At 32.6% G+C, this 24,099-nt stretch overlaps 1 protein-coding gene and 1 long non-coding RNA gene across 3 annotated transcripts in view; one reads left to right on the top strand and one right to left on the bottom strand.

The window, feature by feature from the left end:
• The window catches only part of LOC145277023 (uncharacterized), a 257,832-nt gene that overhangs the window by 155,079 nt on the left and 78,654 nt on the right, over positions 1–24,099 (bottom strand). The gene's annotated exons all lie outside the window — the stretch shown is intronic.
• On the top strand, positions 1,641–23,091 carry LOC145277025 (uncharacterized). The gene is made up of 3 exons (XR_013868087.1): positions 1,641–1,769; positions 17,185–17,340; positions 22,871–23,091. It is a non-coding gene; the product is annotated as an uncharacterized LOC145277025 (long non-coding RNA).

Genomic DNA, 24,099 nt, shown 5'->3' on the forward strand with positions numbered 1-24,099 from the left:
GGACAGGGTTCAAAAGAGAGTCACCAACCTGATAGGTCCTGAACTGTCAGCTAGGCTTCAGCCTCTGTCCCATCGACGAGATTTTGCATCCCTCTGCCTGTTCTACAAATACTTTAATGGTGAATGCTCTGACGAACTGCAAACATTTGTACCTCCCCGACGTAACTACCCCCGACAAACCCGACAAGCTACTAAGTCTCATCCCTTTACAGTAGAGATCCCTAGGAGCAAGAAAGCCTTTTACTCCAATAGTTTCTTCACCAGAACTGCGGATCTTTGGAACTCCCTTCCGGGATTCTACTTTCCCAACTGCAATGATATGCAGAAGTTCAGGTGTAATGTTAACAAACATCTTTCTACTCATCTCCCTTCATAATGACCCCGCTAATTAAGTCCCTGATAGTAGCCCCCTGCTTCAAAGTGGCACTGTGCCTTGTTTGGGGTGAAAATTGAATTTAAAAAAAAAGAAAAAAAATAGAAGCAAGTTTTTCTTGAAGATATGTGTCCCGTTGGTAAGTTTTATAGAACTGCAATTAAAAAATAGACGTAAATTAAGAAGAAAATATGTCTTTCTTAATTTAAGTCATTTATTTATTTACATTATTCGGTTATTCGTCATTGCTGCTGCAATTAATATTTTCTTCTTTATTCATATTACATATATATATATATATATATATATATATATATATATATATATATATATATATATATATATATACACGTAATCTTCTTGTGTCACTTTTACGTTTCTGTTTTTCAGGTAATATCATTCATTTCTTTTATATGAATCAGATTATTATTGTTGGCATTCATTTCCCTATAATTTTTCTAGTTGGAATCCTTTCTAGAAAAACATCGATTATTTACTAGAGGGACACCGTGAAGGTTGCAAACATATTTAAGAAAAATATTTCTACGGAACGAACTGAATTCAACCTTGACACACTAAGGTTATCGATCCGTTTCCTTAACCTCTGGGCCAATCACTCCCCCCCCGATGCTGCTGCGACAACACGAATTTTATCTGTTTCTTATTGTTTATTCCTTCCTACTTTCCACGATCTAAAACATTTAATGTTAAACCAACCAAGTAATATTATTAGAACTTCAGTATTCGATAGATTACGGACTGTGTGGCGAAAAGGGGTTTACTAACAATGAACGTATTTTTATATTGAAAAAGATACTAAAAGAGAATGAAAGATGTAGTATTACGTTTAGATGAATGGAAGAAGAACATAAGAAAGAAAAAGAGGATGTAAGGAATAGGTGGAAATGTGATAGGTAAACATGTGTGTTCATACGTACTGATTAGATGATCAGAAAGCAATATATGACCTGAAAACTGGCATCAGTAATCATAATCACACTTGGTAGGCTTTCATCTTCCTCTACTTGATCACAGACATTTAACATTTTGGATTAGAGCTAGTATTTCTTTTAATCATTCATGACTATTTTTCTCTTCTTATTTGACACGAACGCACAAAGATCTAATTCCCAACAACTTTCCCGCGTCCATCGGTTTACGACTGGATCAAACCTACGTGTCTCATTTTATGGAGTTGTTTTAACCATTACAAAGTCATAAAGCAAACCAGTTTCCTATTTTAAAAAGAAGAAAACTTTCTGGTCACTACACATTTCTTATCTATTTATAAACGCGCGCCGATCGCTCGTTTTATTTAAACCAGATTTTAAACGAGATCACACAGCGAGTGCAAACATTCGCTTTATTTCAGAGTCTAGACTCCCTGTGGCAATGAGTAAATTTTAAAATCTTAATATTTTTAATGTTTTTAATGTTTTTAATGTTCTTAATATTTTTAATGTTTTTAATGTTCTTAATATTTTTAATGTTTTTAATGTTCTTAATATTTTTAATGTTTTTAATGTTTTTAATGTTTTTAATGTTCTTAATATTTTTAATGTTTTTGATGTTTTTAATGTTTTTAATGTTCTTAATGTTCTTAATATTTTTAATGTTTGTAATGTTTTTAATGTTCTTAATATTTTTAATGTGTTTAATGTTTGTAATGTTTTTAATGTTCTTAATATTTTTAATGTTTTTAATGTTCTTAATATTTTTAATATTTTTAATATTTTTAATATTTTTAATGTTTTTAATGTTTTTAATGTTCTTAATATTTTTAATGTTTTTAATGTTTTTAATGTTCTCTGAAATAATTATCGGGAGTTGGTACGTATTTATTGTTTAAGGATATATGAAGACTTTTAGGGTGATTTAATGACGAGATCAGATACTAATTGAAAACAACTGTTTGATTATGTGTCTGAATTTTTTAGATGTTGATTAGTACTTAGTTGAATACTGTTCTCATCTTGAGTGTTATTCTCACAACGTTTCAGCCGATGTAACGTTTAACATTCTTTATGTGTATCTTTAAGAATTCGGGAATCTTTCTGTTGAACATTGGAATCTGTACGGAATTTCAAGTGCAACCCTTTGTTTAGTGCACGGAGGTAATATGCTCTCGTTCCGTCAGCCATGACCGGATAGAAGTTTTAAGTAATTCGCAATTGTATTCATAGTATCGCTGGCACAGGAGATTAAGTCTTCAACCCCCAGAAGGGTGTCACTTACAACTGAATTTTACTTAGTACTTTATCTGTTGCTCCATACGTCCTTGCAAACACAGTCTGCAAGATATAGAAAGAGCAGGAGACAAAGAGAAATATAGAGCAATAAACTCAAGATTTAAATAGAAAGAGAGAAAGAGAGAGAAAAGAGGGGGAATTGGAGAAAAGGAGATGGAAAGAGACAAAAAAAGCGATAACGAAAACCGTAAGAAAAACAGAGCTAGAAAATATACTATAATGGCAAAAGAGAGAGAAAGAGAGAGAGAGAGAAACAGACAGACAGACAGACAGACAGAATCAAAGACACGACAATAGTGTAGAAATGAACATCTTTGTAAACCAGCGTTGGAAACCCGCCTTTTAACTGTTCGGTGCTTGAAAAGCTGACATTTTGACTAGACTGTTTGAGATTCAGGAGATTCAACTCTGGTACATTAAGTTTTTTTTTTTTCATGCATTTTTTTCATATATATTAAAGGTAAATAACCTTAGTATGTGACAAGATCAGTACGGCATAATCACGCTGACACACCGGTTTCCCTTGGATCACCGAAGATAAGCAACATTGAACCTTGTCAGTACTAAATGGGTGACCATTTAAAACTACCAGGTGCTGTATGTGCTTTTCGCTTATCTCGGAATTGTTTCCACTCATCTTGGACTCCTCCTTGCCACTGGACTCAAGCAGTGCTGATTCAGGGGAGGTGTGGTTGGTTATTGCGCAACTCTTGCCTCACAATTACACGCGCAGCTACCCCTACAGGTGGTATCCTTTGTCTTTCGAGACTGAACGAAGGGACAAGATCAAAGTGCATTTCTCCTCGGCACTTTACTTGTTAATATTTAAAAAAAAAACAAATATTTAAAAAATATATACACATACGCAAATTATCCAATCTTATAAAGAAACTTCTTGCCAGTAAACGAAAAAAATTTTCTCTTTCCTGCAACATCTTTCCCACAGAAGAGACGTTGCGAGCCTGTCAATGCTTTATCGTTATTTTCATGGCAGGTGCTCATCTGAGCTTCAATCTATGGTCCTCCCTCGCCAAACACCCGTCTAGCTGAAACTACTGTCAATAATTCCGCCCACTCTTTATCTTTGCCTAAACTTAAATGTAGATTCCATGAACAAAGCTTCTTTCTTAGAACTTCACGCCTGTGGAACTCTGTTCCAATTGCGTGCTTTCTAGCTAACTACCATCTGATTGTCTTCAAGTCCAATGAAAACAAGTTCTTGCTGAACCGTCCCCCTAAGTACTCCGATTTAAAAAATTCCAACTATTTATGCTTATTATTCTATAATCAAATCGACTAAAGTATACACATTAACGCTTATCCACGACTGGTCTCTGGGCCTTGGTAAGTGATGAGTCCTGTGTAAAAAAATAGTTAATGAAAAAGAATTACGAAATTTATGAACCTACGGATCACGCTATGCAAAAAAAAAAAAAAAAAAAAAACACGCTATCAACTTACCCACAGGGGAATTTTCACGGCCCGTTGTTCTATCATTCTTGCTTAGCGACGACAATGAAAAATGGCTTAACCGATGATAGATAAATTAAAATAACGGTTTCGATTAGCGATTATCATTAATTATTGGGGGTATTCTGTGAGAAAATTTGACTAAGATCACTCCAAGACGTATACATTAAAGTTTTGTAAATTTTTTAAAAAAATTGTTCATCCGTTTTGGAGTCTATAAGGAACGAAGTCACACACACGCGCGCGCACACAGTTGCATTTATATAATTGTAGAATTGAAGATTTGAAGATATATATATATATATATATATATATATATATATATATATACATACATATATATATATATAAAATAAAAATTATCATTAAATTTACCAAAATGATCCAAGATGGTAAAACTAAAGTATATTATAAATATTAAATAATTAATGCTTGTAAAGTAATCTTAACCAGATGTAATATCTCGATAAAACCTAATAGAAGATAGAGCTTATAATAAGAGCAAATAGTTAATAAAATATGTTAAAAAAACACTTTGAAAAAGAGTAAAAACCATATTTAATTTGAAAAGGAAACACTAAATCAGTGGATAGTCCTTAATCCGCGGAGTTTCGAAGAAATACTTTCCTTCTCATCAGAGGGTAGGAATTAGCAAAATGCGGGATCGGATTTTGCTTGCGAAAGTATTTGATGAAACTGCAAATTAGTCAAAGATCTTACTTGATAACAAAACGTGAAGCAGAGGGAATATGGTGAAGAAAAGGGTGATTTCACGTGAATAGATAGTCTGGTGAAAGGTAAAGTATCCAATGACGGTAAAATCCAAAAATGTAAATCCAAGAAAGTTAGTTAAATTTCCATTCGCACAAGTAAAATCCAAGGAAATCGCGTAATTGGAAGATGGTCCAAAAAATCCAAAAGGCCAAATCCGTGGAATAATTCACAAATAGATACAAGGAAAAGAGGAAAGAATTCCAATAATATTATTAAAAGAAAAATAAGATATGCGTTAAACTCGGCTGTCGAGACAAAGTATGATTAAGAAAAATGAGTGAAGAAGAGAAGAGAAGCTGAAAACACATTTGAAGATTAGGCTTAATGAGATGCATAGGTGTACAAATGAATAGTGATGAAAATCTTCACATGGCAAGAATCGAAAACAAATCTCTACACGTCAATAATTGAAAACAATAGCTGATCAAGGAAACGGCATTATATATATATATATATAATTAAAATCGTTACAGGAAGATGAAATAGTTGTGTAAACGACTGTATTATATCTCCTATACATTTTATTTATACAAAAAGGCTTCCCGGTTTTGCCCGGTCGTAAGATATGCTTAAATATGATATTTTAATACATTCAGATTACGTATTTATAATTATAGAGACGATTATTATATAACATATTGTAATGAGATCAAAACTAATATATATATATATATATATATATATATATATATATATATATATATATATATATATATATATATATATATATATATATAAAATAAAAAATACCAGCAATGGTTGACGTTATGTTGGTTTGAAAAAAGAAAAACCGAATGAATTTATGAAATGATCAATGTTTCGTCCTTATTGCAGAGGAGATCTTCAGGATAATAAAAGTAAAAATGCAAAAAAAGAAAACGATCATAGACTATACGAAAATGAAATACACTATGATATAAACAGACAGCAAAATAAAACTAATACAAACAGACATCTTTTCATTCCCACCCACACTAAAAATACAAAAATCTACGACACTCTTAATAGACTTGGTTTTCACTTGATACAAACAACTTCCAGAAGAATAAAACAGACATTAAAAACTACCAAGCACTCCCTCAAAACCCTCACATCCGACGCCGGTATATATACCATCCCATATAACAATTGTCAGCAAGCATACATAGGTGAAACACAGCGTAAATTGAAACTAAGACATTACGACCACAAAAGATATCAGGAATGGTAACGCCCTAAATTCCCTCTTTTGCCATTGTGCAGAACACGATCATTCATCTAATTTAGATCATGCGAAAATTATAAAATACGTGATTGATAGAGCCAAAAGAAGACTTTTAGAGTCAGTACTAATGTTAAACACTAATACTATTACGCAAAGAAAGGGCTTCTACCATTTAGCCCCAAGTATAGGGAAAATAATAATCAAAGAACAAAATATCAAAACAGATCCAGGTAAACCGTTTTTCCTTAATCCCTAAATAATTCAACAAAATGAATAAGTTTAGAGAGAGAATAAAAAAGTGTAAATATTAATTTAACGTATTTTTAAAAGTGTATATATAGACATTGAATCACCCAACCTTCCCATACACACACATAGTTTCCTTCCCGATATGGGTCGGATTCTAACACTGTTTCTTTTCTGGTCTATGATCGTTTTCTTTTTTTTTTTTTTTTTGCATTTTTCCTTTTCATATCCTGAAGATGTCCTCTGCAATAAGGACGAAACGTTGATCATTTCATAAATTCATTCGGTTTTTCTTTTTTCAATATATATATATATATATATATAATTAATATATATATATATATATATATATATATATATATATTTAAATATTAATTATTAATTTATAATTAATATTCGAATAAAATAAAAAAAGAAAATACATCCTAAAAATGTGGGCGAAGAAAAAATCTAAACAAAGGGCAAATAACCCCTTTCTTATGATATAAACATTCAGGGAGCGAAAAAAAAGAAAGAAAATAATCCCTAATAAAAGATATCCCTTATAATCCCTAATAAAAGATATATATATATATATATATATATATATATATATATATATATATATATATATATATATATAAACGGCTATATGTCTGTCTGTCTGTCTGTCTGTCTACATATTTTCAAACTCTATCTCCCCGAAACTAAAACTCACAGAGCGGCACTAGGTGCCCTCAAATGATTAGATTTTTGTTCTTTTATGGGTGTTTATCCGGTTAAAATTGTTTTTAAGAGGTCAAAAATAAGTCAAAATTGAAAAAGATCCTCATACATTTTATACATTCACCTTTGTTTATTTTTAATTTTTAATATTTAATCAGTCAATATGTGTGCCACGTTGGTACAGTTGTAACGTCAAGAGATTTTAATGTTACAGTTTTGCTTTCGATTTCGATTCATGCTTATGGCACCCAAATACTTCTTTTTTTTACTTTTGAAATAACGACTCTATAATAAATATAATCGAAATCTGGACAAAATAAAATATCATATTTAAGCGTATTTTACGTTTGGGCGAAACCGCCCTCCCCCGCTAGCATATATATATATATATATATATATATATATATATATATAAATAAGGGAGTAGTCACCAACAATGTGTACCTTTAACATTATTTTATTATTCCGTGTCTTGGTTTTTCATTGAGAATTATGTTTGGATCATTGTAATAATGTTTTTAAGTCATTGAAATCGTTTTTATGCGTTTCAGACGTTCTGTGAAGCTTCCTCGTCAAAAATTATTTTCAAATGTGTTGGAGATGTAAAAATGGCATTTTCGTAGTTCATTTGAAGCGTTTCCCAGGGGTTGAGGCGTGTAAGTGTTTATTTTTCATTGGCATATTCAATTTTTATTACTCTTTTATTGGGCTTGTCGAGGCCGCTAACCTCGGCTGTAGTCACTCTCTCTTTCTGCTTGTGTTTTTTCCTCTTTTTCCTTTAGGGTAGGGTGTGTGTGTGTGTGTGTGTGTGTGTGTGTGTGTGTGTGTGTGTGTGTGTGTGTGTGTGTGTGTGTGTGTGTGTGTGTGTTTTCTTTTATTGGTTTGAGAATGTGTGTACTGTTTTATAGTATTATGAGGTTATTTGCTTCCCTAGGAAGGTGACTGTGATCCAAGGTCCTTACTAATGTGTATGTGCGAGGAGGGGGGACCAGCTCTTCTGAAATAAGGGTAGGGGTGCTTTCATTCTATTTTGATATTTATTTTTTTGATTCTTGGATTTTAGTATTGTGATTTTTCGTTTCAGTCTTTTCAGGTATTCCTTATAGTATGTTTGTTTAGATAGAGGGGTGTATTTAAAAATATGTATAGGGGATTTTTTAATGTTTCTATTTATTTGTGTGGGTATGGCCAAACCCAGGATCGGTTCCTGGTGTGGGGAAGATTTTGTTCCCCAGAAGGAGAGGGGCAATTGGAGGGGGTATAGGTATGGGAGGGGGATGATAGAAGGGATGATAGTTGTCTCAGTCATGAGGGGATTCTCCTCCACTGACTGAGGAGGGAGCGAGGTGTTGGAACAAATATGATACTATGGTTCTAGGTGTTTCCTAGTGTTGTTGGTTTCGAGGTTAAGTAGGGTTGGTATTGTTCAGTGTGTTGTATTAGAGATAGGAGTGTTATGTATGTGTGTGGTTGTATGCGCGCACGTGTGTGTGTTTTAATGTGTTGGTTCTGATTTATGTGTGGGTGTGAATATGTATATGTATATGGATGTGCATGTGAGTGTGCCTTGCATTTCATGTTTTTGTGTGTTAATATTAGGCTCTGTTCAGTTCAGGAATGAATCTGGTGATGAAGTTTTTTTCCTGTGTAAGTAAATAAAATAATTGTCTGTTTGGAAGATTGGCATTATTTTGAAGCTGTTTCCACTGCATGTGTGTACGTGTTTTGAAACATAGAGGTGTCTGTTATCTGCAATTTCGATGTTGCTCTTATGTAAGGCCACTCTATTGCCGAAATTTTTGGTGGCGCCTATGTAGGATTTGTTGCATGCTGTGCATCTTAGTGCATATACTACATTTATGGAGGTGCAATTTAGATCCTTTTTTATTTTAAATGTTTGTGCTGGGTTTTTGAATGTGTATGTGTTACCTTCTATTATTATGTCACATACTCCACATCGGGGGTTATTGCATTTTGTAACCCCTTTTGTAGTGTATGGGACGAGTTTTGAGGAAGTTAAGATGTGTTTTAAGTTTTTGGGTTGGCGTTTGCTTTTTATTATTTTTGTTGTTTTAAGTATGTTGTTTAGTTTGTCATTCTGATTGAGGAGGATAAGGTTTTTTGTTATCTGTGTCAATAGTTCTGGGTTGTTTGTGCTGTGTGTAGAGACGCATGCTAAAATTTGTTCTTTGTTGTGTTCTTTTGGTGTTCTTAGTTGGTCTATTGGAATTTTTTCAGCCAGTTCAATACCTTTCTGTATTAGTTGTAGTGGATATCCTCTTATCCGCAGTGTTATTTGTAGTTCATTCAGTCTAGTTGAACGGAGGTGTCTGTCTGTTACTATGGTGCAGACTCTACGTGCTAGGGAGTAGGGTATTGATTTTAGACAGTTTTTAGGATGATGGCTTTTGAAGTGGAGGTATTGTTGAGTGTCTGTGGGTTTGTAATAGATGTCTATGATTAAGTTGTTGTTTTTTTATTGTTACTATATATATATATATATATATATATATATATATATATATATATATATATATATATATATATATATTGCATAATGCTAAAAGTGTTCGTTTAGAGGGCGGAAAACCAGGGTTCCAGAATAAAAAGATTATACTTAATGCCCCCTTGCTAAATTCTCGGCATAATAAAGGGGGAATCAAGAACAAGTAGAATAATCCTGAGAATGGACTCGCCTCCCCTTACACGTAGGTATAGCAGTTAATGAAAAGGGAAATTTCGAGCTGCCCTCTGTTATAGTCGATCGATTAACTTAGCTAATTGATTACCATTGTCTACTTTATCGATTAGTTTTGTCTCTTTTCACTTATCGATTAATTTTGTATTATTATTGGTAGTTTTTTCTTCTTTGGCTTATCGATTGGTTTCGTTTTGATGATGTCAAGTAGTCAGTAGGAGTTAAATTTCAAAATGATAGCGAGCAAAGAAATCGGTTATTGTTTAATAAATTATTCAAACGACACAATCTATATGATTTGACTTCAAACCTTATAAACATTTAAGAATGTACTTATTATGATTATGATGATAAGCTATTGCTAGAGATACACATATACCAGTACTGAATTGTAAACGATTCTATTTGATGTGTATAAAATATGTATGGATGAGCTGCAGCAATCGTTAGAAAATTTGTATATTCGAACTTGTATGGCAATTTCAAGGGGAAAATTTGGAGCAGTGTCAATTCGTTATTGTTTATTAGATCAATTGGCAAAGTGAATGCTTTCTTTCTCTTCTTTACCCCAAACAAGGCATATTACAACAAATGTTATTATTTAGGACCGTGTCTGAAGGGATACAACGTAGTAAGTATAACATCGATATGTCTGTTAACATTACATTTAATTTACAGAAAAGAAAACAAATAAACGGAGAGAGAGAAATTCAAAGTTTAACTATCCGTGGGAAGAAACTATTAAAGGATTTCCGGCATCTCAACATTGAAGAGTGTGATTTTGTTGCTTGTCGGGTTATTCTAATACTGCGAATTCGTCAAAGATACTTGTAAAACAGACACAGGCGATAGGACATGTTTTCACAATTAGATTTTTATAGATAGAGATTGAAAAAATGAGTTATAATTGTTCTCCATTTCTTCTGAAGACTGCCCTGGTCTAAGCCATCAGGAAAATTTAGTTATTTATCTATACATCTATATATCTATAAAAGTGAAAATGTGTGTGTGTGTATGTGTGTGTGTACATTTCCCTACCAAATAAATCTGTCAATTTTCAGTCTAGAGACTCGAGATTTGTCATAATTAGTATTGAGATTCGGGAAAATCTTTTAAATCGGTTTTCGGCAAGAAATTTGGATGTCAAGGGGTCAAAGTTCAACGATTTGACCTTTGAAAGCTCTACCAAACTTCTCCGACAATTTTGGGTCTACACTTGAGATTTTAGATGTAGGTTACTTGGACATGGATCAAACTTTTTGATTTGATTTGAACCCAAAGAAATAAATGCTAAGGGGTCAAAATTGGGGGCAAAGTTTAAAAAATTTGACCTCTGCGGTCTCTACCAAATAACTCGGCCAATTTCTAGTCTAAACATTTGAAATTTTACATAAAGGGTATTCAGAGATCGGGCAAGCTTTTTAATCATTTATGGTCGAAAATTTGAGCTGCCAAGGGGTCAAAGTTCAAAAGATTCTAGCGATGTCTAGCAAACTATTAAGCAAATTAACATTTGAAATTTATACATAATGGGTATTCAAGCATGCGTCAATCATTTTGAATAGTTTTAGGGTGAAAATTTGGCTGTCAGCAGGTCATAATTGAAAGAGTTGACCTTTGCAGATTCTACCAAATTCGTCCGCCAATTTGGGTGTGAAGACTTGAAATTTTAGATGTAGGTAACTTGAGCATGTGTAAAACTTTATATTTTGATTTGAGACCAAAATAATAAATGACAAGGGGTCAAAATTGGGGTCGAAATTTTTAAATTTGGCATCTGCGGTCTAAACATTTGGAATCTTACATAAAGTGTATTCACGCGTAGAGCAATTTATAAACAGTGCGTAGGGTCCGAGCAAAGCTGGGCTGAATTTTAAGTGTATCTATAAAAGTAAAATTGTCTGCGTGTGTGTCTGCGTGTGTGTACATTTCTCTATCTCTGTCAGTTTTCAGTCTACATATTCGTGATTGAACATATTGAGATTTGGGAAAATATTTTTAATTGATTTTCAGCAAGAAATTTTGCTATCAAGGGGTCAAAGTTGGCCTTTAAGAACTCTATCAAACTCCTCCGCCAATTTCGGGTCTAAATACTTTAAATTTTAGATGTAGGTAACTTGGAAATGGATTAAAATTTTTAATTTTATTTGAGCCCAGAACAGAAAATGCTAAGGAGTTAAAATTGGGGTCAAAGTTTTAAAAAATTGACCTCTGCGGTCTCTACCAAATTACTCAACCAATTTTATAATATAAACATTTGAAATTTTACATAAAGTATATTCACATATAGAGCAAGTTTTTAATCAGATTTTGACCGAGAATTTGGCTGCCAAGGGGTCAAAGTTCAAACGATTTGATCTTTGCGGTGTCTAGCAAACTATTTGACTAATTTTGGGTCTAAACATTTGAAATTTTATATAAAAATCATTCAGACATGCATCAAGCTTTTTAATCAGTTTTTAGGCGAAAATGTGGCTCCCAAGAGGTCAAAGTTGAAAGAGTTGACCTTTGCAGACTCTACCAAACTCCATCAATTTTGGGTCTAAACACTTGTAATTTAAGATGTAGGTTACCTGGATATGAGTCAAACTTTTCAATGTATATATGCACATAAAATTATGAACCGTACTTAGAGCCTGAGTAAAGCCGCGCTGAACTGCTAGTACGCTATGATATAAAAAAACAGGAGTTTTAAATACATGATGGAAAGAGATAAGTCCCTAAATAAGTGCGATAACAAATAAAGAGAAAAATAGCGAGTGTCGGGAAAATGCCTTTAGAATCAAATAGAATTGAGAGATTAATTTATTGCCGATACACTGAGGCTCTCCTAATAGAGAATACCGATAGGTGCGATTAAAGATATTTTTGATCCCGTTCAGAGGAAGGCTGGAGAATGCAGCGATGGAAACCTGTTTTAACATTTAACTCAACGTGCGAACAGAAATAAATAATATATATGCACGTCCACTATTCCCATTGCTGGCCTAAATAAAACCAAGATCTAATTTTTTAAATATCTTTAATACTAAGAAATTTTTAGCTATTTATAATATTGATGAGCTCTTTAGTGTATACTTGAATGCGTTTTACTTGATTTGTTACAAAACTGAATGTGAAGATAAAGCCCTAATTTGAAATGTCCTGAAAATTGAACGTCACATTTACTCGCATGATAGTACCTGTTTTGTTACCACATGAGTTTAATCGATTAGGACCTGGCTTTAACTATAGAACTACATATTGGAACACATATTGCACATGGTCATTTACATGTGAACTGTATCTCGTAATATATACATCAATAACATCTATTTTAATAAAGTGGTATTCCTGTTCGTTTGGTCACAATTTTGTTAATGCACACAAAAGTAGACTATTTTACAAACAAATTTTAAATATTAAAAACGAATTTTTATATACTTTTATTATTGCGTGATTTCTCTCTCTCCTCCCCCTCTCTCTCTCTCTTTCTTTCTCTCTCTCTCTCTCTCTCTCTCTCTCTCTCTCTATATATATATATATATATATATATATATATATATATATATATATATATATATATATAGTCGTTGACTGGGTTCAAAAACAGCCTACAGAAAATGGACTCTGATTTATGAAAGTATGATAGGTTATGAAAAGGAAGGGTTGTAAAGAGATAGCTTCGAATTTGGAGGTATAAAAACCAAAGCAAAATATGAGGAAAGTAAAAATAAAATAGATAAACCCCATAATTTATTATATCATACCTTTTCACACTGAAACACTTATCACAATATTCTGTGGATCTATATTAAAAAACCTTGCTAAACTTTGTGACATATTTCCAATCTATGGAGGTCAGGTGCGAGCGAATACCCCATAATTTTATTATATCATATTTCTTCAAACTGAAAAATAATTATCAAAGTATACTTACGCAGATAGATATGAAATGTCTTTATTAAAGTTTGTGCCTGTTTCCATTCTATGGAGGCCAGGCGCGAACGCAGACCCCACAATTGTATTATGCCACCCATATTTAAGTTAAAACATACTTATCAAAGTAGTCTTATGTACATCCATATCAAAAACACTTGTAAACTTTTTTTTTATTTTTTTATTTTTTTATTTTCATACTTTGTGGACCAGGCGCGAACGCAGACCCCACAATTTTAATGAACATCCGTTCTGCCAGATCAAACATATTTATTCCTGTGTCTCGATACATCTATCATTATATGCAATCAGTTTTTTTTTAAATAGTCAACCATATAGGAGCGTATTCGTGACCAGACACACACACTCAGCTTTATATTATAGATATATACTGTATATACTATTTATTCAAAACGAATTAACATCTAAGAAGTTGTTTAAGTTGTAGTTTTAATTAAAATAGATCTGTTTTAATAATTAGTTATCAATTAATACAAATTAGTAATAGAATTGTTTTAACTATTCTATTTAGAAATATTACATTAAGTTGATTTATTAAATTCAGTTTTAATTAAATTTACATTTAATTTAATTCACATTACTGTGTGATTATAACCACCATCAGCTGCGTTTAATACGAGAAGTAAAATTTCATTTAACCTATGAGTTATTTCCCTTTAAGTTATAAGATTTTATTTTCCGGTTTGTATTTCATAGAGGAATGGGGCTCTATTACATGCTTCCTAAAATAAATAATATAGTCAATTTTGAAGAAAATCGAAAAACCTTAGGATATCTATATATTTAATAATGGTTGACTAAACCCCCTACTCGGCAATATGTATTTTTACCTGGTAACGTTGGGTATGTCTAGCTAGTACAGTAATAAAAACGTAAACTAAACATGCTAATATACAGATGAACTGCAAATGATGTTATACACATGAATTGCATCTGGTAATATACACAATAACTACATATACTATTATACACATGAACTGCATATGGTAATGAATACATAAACCGCATATCGTATTATACACATAAACTTCATATTGTATTATACACATATACTGCATAGAGTAATATACACATAACTGCATATGATATTTTAAAATGCATATATTAGTATACACATAAACTTCATATGGTATTATACACATAAACTGCATATGGTATTATACAATAAACTACATATGGTAATATACACACGAACTTTATATGATATAATGCACATAAATTTTATATGATATTATAAACATAATATAGTATACTATACACATAAACCGCATATATTATTACACACTTAAACTTCGTATGATATTATACACATGAACTGCACATTGTATTATACACAACGAATAAACTTCATATTGTATTATACACATAGAATGCATATGGTAATATACACATAATATTCATAAAATATTATACATATAAACTACATTGAATATTATACGCATGAACAGCATATAGCAATATACACATAAACTGCATAAAATATTATACATATAAACTGCATGTGATTATTTACCGATAGACTGCATATGGTATTAAACGCATAAACTTCACCTGATGTTATACTTATAATCTGCATATAATATTATGCATACGAACTGCATCTGGTAATATACGCAAAAATATCATATGATATTATACACGATATCTGCATATAATATTGTACACATAAACTGCATATGGTATTCTGAAAAAAAACTACATATGATATTATACACAAATTTGATATTATATTATACATATAAACTTTATATAATATTATACACGTGCACTTCATAAAATATTATACACATAAACTTTATATGATATTATAGACATACACTGCATATGATATTATACACATAAATTGCATATGATATTATGCACATAAACTTTATATGGTATCATGTCCATTATCTGCAAATGATACTATAGGCATACCCTGCATATGATATTATACACATAAACTGCATATAATATTATACACATAAAGTACACATGATATTATACACATAAACTTCATATGATATTATACACATAAACTTCATATGATATTATACACATAAATTCATATGATATTAAACACATAAATTCATATAATATTATACACATAAAGCACACATGATATTATACAAATAAACTTCATATGATATTTTACACAGCGACTAAAATTCACTTCTACTTGATTTTTTTTGTTTTCTTTTACATAGGCGTCACCATTTATCAAGGCCGAGAGGCCACTCAAGGATAAGGGTTAAAGAGTGTACAGTAGTCAAAAGGACGATATAGTAATCAATAGTAATGGAAATTCGGTAAATTTGTTAACTTAAGTGGAACGACTCAGCAGAAAGTATTTACGTTGGACTTGAAGACAACCATATTGTAGTCAGCTGGAAAGCAGGAAAACGGAAGACAATTTCACAGGCGTGCAGTTCTATGAAAGAAGCTTTGATCATGTAATCTACGTTTAGGTTTAGGCACAGATAAAGAGTGGAGGGAATTATTGATAGTGTTTTCAGCTAGACGAGTGTTTCTTGTGAAAGTTTGGCGAGAGAGGACAATAGATTGAAGCTCAGTCGAACACTTTCCATGAAAATAACGATACAGCAGAGACAAACTTGCAACATCTCTTCTGTGAGATACAGGTTGCAGCGAAGAGGATAGGACATCTCCTACAAGGCTATGAAGTCTATTTTGAATTCTATCAAGGCAGGACAAGTCCTTTCTAGCAGCTCCTGCTCAGATGTGGCAACAGTATTCAATCCTTGGATGTACCTGGCTCTTATATAGATAGAGAATTGCATCAGCAGTGAGGTATCTACTGGATCGATAGAAGGATCCCACCATTTTTCCAGCGGCCTTGGCAACAGATTTGATGTACGTATTCCATTTAAGATCGGGCCAAGCCCAGAAGCTTGTCAAAACTGGAGGCATGCTAGATGGGGATCAGAATGTTGATGATGTAAAGAGAGAAGCTTGGTTTTAGATGCGTTAAAAGTAACCAGCCACTCCTTTCCCCATTGTACAACGTGAACATCCCCATTGTACAACGTGATCAAGATCAGAGGAGAGAGAATCGGAGAGAACTTGGTCATTTACTGTCTTAAAAGATGGTAGTGTCATCAGCATAAATGTCAACGAATGACGTAAAGATGTGATTAGAAGATCATTAATGTAGATCAGGAAAAGAGTTGGACCCAGGATGAACCCCTGAGGGACTCCAGCATTAATACTGTAAGCTTCTGATTTTTGCCCATCAACTACTACTCTTATGAACCTATCAGAGAGAAATGATTTAATAATTGAGAAGCCATTTCCAGCTATACCATAGCTGGAGATCTTGTGAAGTAAACCTTTATGCCATATCCTATCAAAAGCCTTTATGTCAAGAGCAATTACCCTAGAAATGTTGCCTCTGTCAATTCGCTAATCCTATAAGATATAACTGTAAGCACATCTGCTGTAGATCTAGCAGAACGTAAACCATATTGTGTGTCAGTAAGAATGTTATTTTTGCTGAGATGGTTGATTACTTCTGTATTGAACACAGATTCCAGCAACTTACTCATGACGCACAGGAGACTTATTGGCCTGTACTGAGAGGGAGATGAGCGATCACCTAAAATTCTTAAATACAGGGCATACTGATGAGATTTTCCAGCGTGATGGGAAGCAATTCTCCTTAAGACAACGTTTAAAAAGTTTTGTAAGTATGACTGAAAGTTTTCTACTACATTTCAATACCGTTCGACTAAATATGAATAGTAAAGAGTACATAGACATTTTATTCGCATTATTTAATAAAAGGTGCGTGCTTTAAAAGATGTAATTTACTATGTTTGTATGTTTCAATATCTCTGATTAGACCATATTTCACACACTCAAATGTACATTCACATCACAGTTTTTAGAACTCTACTACATGCGTATTGGCTCAGGATAAATTAGAAGCGGATGTTTTGTTTGTGACATCATTGCGAGAGGATTTCCTTGCCTTAGAGGATTGTAGACATGAGAGGTTTATCATTATCAAAGTTTCCATTTCGTAGATGAGTTTTCGTTTAGCAACTCCTCATTATAAGGCGCGTCTAATAGAAGAGATTAGAACTTAACTATTCGACCTTAACCTAAAGATTTGATATATTCCTGTCTGAAGTCGGAACTATCTTCGTCTCAGAAATTCAGAAACATATATAATATAGAGATACAGAGGTATGTAAAATATGCAGAGTAAAACAACTAGATATACAGATAAATATACAGATATACAGAGAGGAGTGGGGAGATGTAAAGAGAGATTGAGATATAACAATCGTTAAAAGAAAGCATTATCGACTGGTAACAGCTGTACTGTATGATTAATATGTTTTTTGCACATTCGCTTACTTTTCTAATATTCCGTTTTAATCACTTTCAAATAACTAAATTGTAGAATCTGATAATTAGGAAAATTGCTTATAATAGCATACACGTGTTCATCTAACACCTACAGTTATTTGAAATCTCACAATCGAGACACACCCAAACAATGTTTACAGTGTGCATGGATTGACAAATGTGACTATAATGACCCACGCTATGATAATAAGCAATTGTATGTCAATTACAATGTTTGTATTCAATCGATTTTTTTAACAGAAATATATATATATATATATATATACATATATACACTCGTCGTTTGTGTGGCATATCTAGAACACTACTCTAAATAGCCTCGAACACACATGGGCAAGATAATCGCTCTGCATTGAGGAAACCAATCATAACGCTTTCTATCTTTTTTTAGTTCTCTTATTAGTCTTCCTACCCTACTTATAATGAGGTAGTGAGGAAATGCTCTCTGGGCGTTTGATCTTTTGTACTGCGTGATGTATTAGGGTTGTCAGAGTCGAATACGACGTTTCTGTGACATCGCCCTCTAACTTTTGTGGATTTGGAAGAAAGGGTCAGAAAGGAAATCTACAGAATTCAAACTGGAATAACACAGAGAGTCATCGGAGAACTATTATGTCAGTTTTATGTTTCAAATGAAATTTTTAAATTGAATATTATCTGTTCTGTCATGCTTTAGTTTTAAGTCGTTTTTTTTCTCAAGAAAACTGAAGATAGCATAAGGGCATACGACGCTAGCACATAAGATTATATGCATTATAGATAGCATTATAGATAGATAGCATTATAGGAACGTCAGTAAAGTAACGACTGAGATATATCACGAGATAAAAAATACTAAAAGAAGACACAGAGAAAGAATGTAACGTTATCCACTTTTACACACGTTTACGCACGGCTCCCACATGTTGTAGCCTCAGTCACAAACGAGACAAACAATAAAAAAGAACTTCAACTCGTATTTTTGTTATACAACATTTATTTTCTCATTCTTTCGTTACTGCTGTGACGTCACACATGTGATCGTCTACTCGAAGGTGCTCTCGAATGTCATCCAGGTTTCTAACGTGATTGTCTTCTCGAACGTGCTCTGTTTTTTTATAGTCTTCTTTTCCTTTATCGTGACGTCATTTCGTTCACAGCTCATCGTTCATCGTTCATTTCGTTCATATAGCCGTCCGCGTTTCTTTTAATAAAAATGCAGCAGATAGCCATGGCTTACATTATTTTAAACATTATTGCATCACTAAAAAACACATTCGATAAAACAGAAACATTTTCCACATAGAATGGGACAAGGATTTTCGTATGGAGCCACAAGTGCGAATATTCACAGCAGATATAGAAAGCTAAATGCTTCAATTTTCACATTGAAATTTAAAATGACATTTTTGTCAATTTACCACTTGTAAGTTTAAATAGAATTTTCCTTGATTGCTTAAATGTCGTTTTAGTCGTTCAGATATATTCAAGTTGTAAAGTGAATTTTTGTAGTTCGATAACTTTATGTGTAAAATTATTTTCGCCGATAAACGCGTAGATAAAATGCATTTTTATGAATGAGTGTTTTAGTTTCAGTTTGAGTTTTAAGCCAAGCCAAGTCAGCTATTATGTAGTAGGAATACAATTATAAAACTTGATGAGAAATTGAAGTAGCCAAACGTCTTCTTTTTTTTGTATTAAGTGGAAAAATGGTTTAAATCAATTAAAGCCTTGTCCATTCATGAGAGGCGAACGCAAGACCAAACTTGGATTTAGTTGTTATTTTTTTTTTAATTAGAAGAGTTTGAAGTAAAATCTCACACCCACGCCATCTGCTTTTATAAAATTTATTTGCGGTTTTAGCTAAGTCCTCAAATATATAACAAGAAAGACAATAGGTTTGGAACATGGTTCTAAAAATAAATGAGTGATGATTGTGAGGCGACGACGCATAAATAACAAGTGCAAAACTACATAAATGCTAGGGGGTGAGGGCGCCCTGCTTTCCTCGGCTTGACCGACTTTACCCGGGCGTAAAATACGCTTAAATATAATATTTGTCCAGATCTCGTATATACAGGGTGACCCAAAAAAAACGTACCTAACTCTAATTAGTCCCTGTTTCTTAGTGTTTTGTCTGAATGAAATGAAAGTTTGGTTATAACTAGTTTATTATATTCAAAACATCACATCAAAACACTAGGGTCTTTGGCCTTTTTTTCTCCGTTGACTGTAAAATGCTCAGAAAAACAATTGAATATTCTCTGTTTTTTTTTTGGGGGGGGTTACCCTGTATTATTATAAAGTCGTGATTTCAAAAGTAAAAATAACGTATTTGGGTGTCATCAGCTAGAATCGAAACCGAAACATTCAAAGTCGGCGGTGTTAGCACTGTACCAACATGACACGATTAAAAATTAGGAATTAAAAATAAACTAAGATGAATGTACAAAATGTATTACGATTTTTTTTTCCAATTTTGATCCATTTTTACTCCTTAAAACTATTTTAACCTGCTAAAGACCCATTAAAAACGGTTCGTAAAAAATCCAATCATTCTGCGACTTTTAGTTTTCAAGGAGATAGAGTTTGAAAATATGGAGACAGGCAGACATATAGCCTTTTATATTTTTTATATATTAGGTTAGTATTTCATATATATATATATATATATATATATATATATATATATATATATATATATATAGTAAGTTATGAAAATATATATGGCAATTAGGTTACACAGAATATTCCGCGTTTCATTCTCGTGAGAATTCGTCAGGCATAAGGCGATATTGTAAAACTTGAATTTCGTGATTAAATAATTCTAAATAAAAAAAATGTTTCCAACATGGGGAGGGGGTGTTATAAATATTCTGTACTTTCACTTAACAATTTAATAAAAGCGTATCGTAAAATTTGAATTATGTAATTCTAAAGATATAAACAATTTTTTTTGAAAAGAAGATGACAATATTAGTAAAAAAAAAAACATATCAGAAAAAGAAAAATTCCAACTTTTAAATTTTATAACAGATTTTTATAATGTTTTAATATTTAATGTTTGAAATATTTTTTGCATCAGTAACTTTGTTTATACTAACATTATTTGTTTGAATTTCGTTTTTATTTTTATTAACTTATCGTTCGCTATCGGTTAAACTAATTTATTGTTCGTTTTTCAGTTTTGATTATTTTTTAAATATTGTTGTCCATTTTGATTAAAAAAGTATTTATTCTTCGTTTTAATTTAAACAAAAAATCGTTTAATTTTAATAATTGCTTATTGCCTTAATTCATATTTCATATTTTGCAACATTTGATTGGCTTCTATTTCAAACATACGTAATCTCATATGCATAATTGTTATTTATTTATATTGAATAAACTTCAGATTCACTAAAAATCAAATCGTGTTCCTTCCTTTTCTTTTTAAATGTAATTTATAAGTAAATAAAGAACATATTCTAATCTTTAAAATACATAATCATCGAAATGTTCAATTGCTATTAACGCATAAGCAAACAACTCCCCCTCCCTTTCAATTCTTTTTATTTATTAATATTGGATGAGTTTCAGTATAAATCATCGTCTTTTTTATTTATCTTTTTTTTTTAAATTCAATTTTGAAGTTTTCTGTAAAAATTTCTGCTCATTATCGACAGTCTAAGTGTTCCACATACCTTGCTTGCTAGGAGCTCGACGACGACGTCATTTTTTCAGCTGATAGGCTATCTCTTACGATGGCCGTGCCTGAACCCACTAGACTACTTCGTTTGGTCATACGTCGACATCACCAACATGACCTCCCACAACACCAAAGCGAGCCTGATCGCTGCCATTCGTCGAGTTCCCGCCGGCGCTTGTGGAAAAGGCATGCTCCCAATTCGGAACCTTTATCGAGGCGATAATTGAGGTTGAAGGCGGTTATATTGAATAGATGTCAGCTCTACTACATAATCAAGTTTCCTGAATTGATTTTTTCAATAAACGTTTTACAATAAAGCTGTAGTGTTGTTTTCTTTAGGGTGACAATTTCATCGTTCCACCCTATACTATGATTACGTCGATCTCGCTCTGCCTCGCTTTAGAAATGTCGTTTGTCATTTTCAACTCTATCGCCATTTTCATGTTAAACTAAGATCCAATTTATCCTTCATCTTCGTAATATCTTCAATGGAAGAACTCGCTTTGCAACACGGAAATACGTCCTCCTCTCCCTTCGGATGCCTAGCAGCAAACTGATTTTCCACGAACAGAGCTTCTTTGTAAAGTTTGAATACATCATCCCGATACTGTTTCGTAGTTGATTGCATCATACTCGTTTGAGCAAATTTTCTTAGAAGAGCTACTAGATCACACTTGAGAATGGAATAGGTTCTTGAAATCCGCCCACGGTTTTATTATTTTGTCGTCTTTATTATCGTTTAGTTCAAATGTCATTGTTTCATTATTGAGACGAGGGTTTTATGACTTTGTACTAAATATGCGTAAAAGGTGTTTATACACAATTTATATTAAGCGCCATTTTCTTTATTTAGATTATAGCTTTATGACTCAAAATGTGCAGAGGCGTTTTTGATTGCTTTATTTGTAATAAATTAGTTCATGTTCTATTTTTTGTTTTGTTTATTTTCTTCTGTGGATGGTTTTATGATTTAGTACGAAAAATGTAACACGTGATTTTGTCATAATTCAGATCAATAACTACGTTTGTATTGTTTTAATTGCGCCAATAATACCCAACATGAGAAAATTTGTCTGAACATTCAAAACAATACAAACATTCATATCTTATCTAAAAAAAAGTCAGAACTGCAATTACTATGTTATTTGCTTTCTTTTCTTTTCTTTTTCAGTTTTCTTATCATTTCGTTTGGGCCGAATGTCAGACATGCATCCTCTATCTCAGACATCCCAACAGAGAGATCTTTTTAAGATTGTAATCTTCACTTTAGATGCATTGACATGTCTCTCCTTCCCTTGGCTCACCAAGTATATTTACCAGGTACTTCTTGAAATTCTTTTATATGCGTCTGGATTCTCTTGTAATTACTGGAAGAATAAAGATTTACAGAAAATTCAAGTGTCTTTGTATGTTGTATATAAGACTTTTTTATTTCGTAATCTTCTCACTCTCAGCTATGTCTAGTTCAGTATAGCTTTAGTTATGATTTGTAAGTGCACCTAGTGATGAAGTCTCGATTAGCAGTGTAGAGACACCCTTTAGTTACAGTTAATACCAAATCGATTTTAATATTTTTTATAGTAAACGCCAGTATCTATGCGTTTAATAAAATCTATATTCATTAAGAAAAAAAAGAAGTAAAACTGCAGTGGATACTCTTGAGCAAAGTGTTTGATCTACAACTGAGAAATCCACCTTTCCCGGTCTTTTAGAGAAGGCGGAATCATCTTTTTGTTAATATTGTTAAATATTATGCAGGTAGACCCGTTGGTATATCATTTGGTTAGTTGAAAATAATTGGAATGAAAGTTCAGTAAGGCTGAACTTGGTGAACTTGAGGTTTATTATGACTTATCTATGGGAATCAGTAGAAACAGATGTGACATCATATGGCTCAAATGGAAAGTGAGTAAGGGAATTTGTCCGTTCCTTATCGACCTCTCTGTGTCCTCCATCTCACTAGTTAGTGATTTGGAACAAAGATAAAATTAAATAAATGTTTTCCATCTTCAACAATAAACGCTGTTTCTGCAAACTGACTCCTGAACTATTTCATCCACCTCGTGCTTCCTTCGTTAAAGTATTGTGTCTAGTTATACCTAATACGTGATATCTAGCATGTGGAGAGAGTGCACAGAAGGCTAATCGAATGGTGCAAGGTCTATCGGATCTGCCATATGAAAGCCGACTCAAGAAACTTAATCTTTTCTTCCTTGAGCGCAAATCATTAGGCGATGATCTCAGGTTGACCTACAATATCCTCAATAGTCCTTATAACAGAGCTCGTGACCTAATATTCACTCGTGCATCAGACACCGTAAGCAATTATTTATCGTTGATTTCAACTGCACCAAAGTGTCGATTTCTCAATCAGAATCACTGAACCATTGAACAGACTTC

This window comes from Euprymna scolopes, chromosome 5, assembly GCF_053919585.1.
Source record: "Euprymna scolopes isolate OS-2025 chromosome 5, ASM5391958v1, whole genome shotgun sequence".
In the NCBI taxonomy this organism is placed as follows: Eukaryota; Metazoa; Mollusca; class Cephalopoda; order Sepiida; family Sepiolidae; genus Euprymna; species Euprymna scolopes.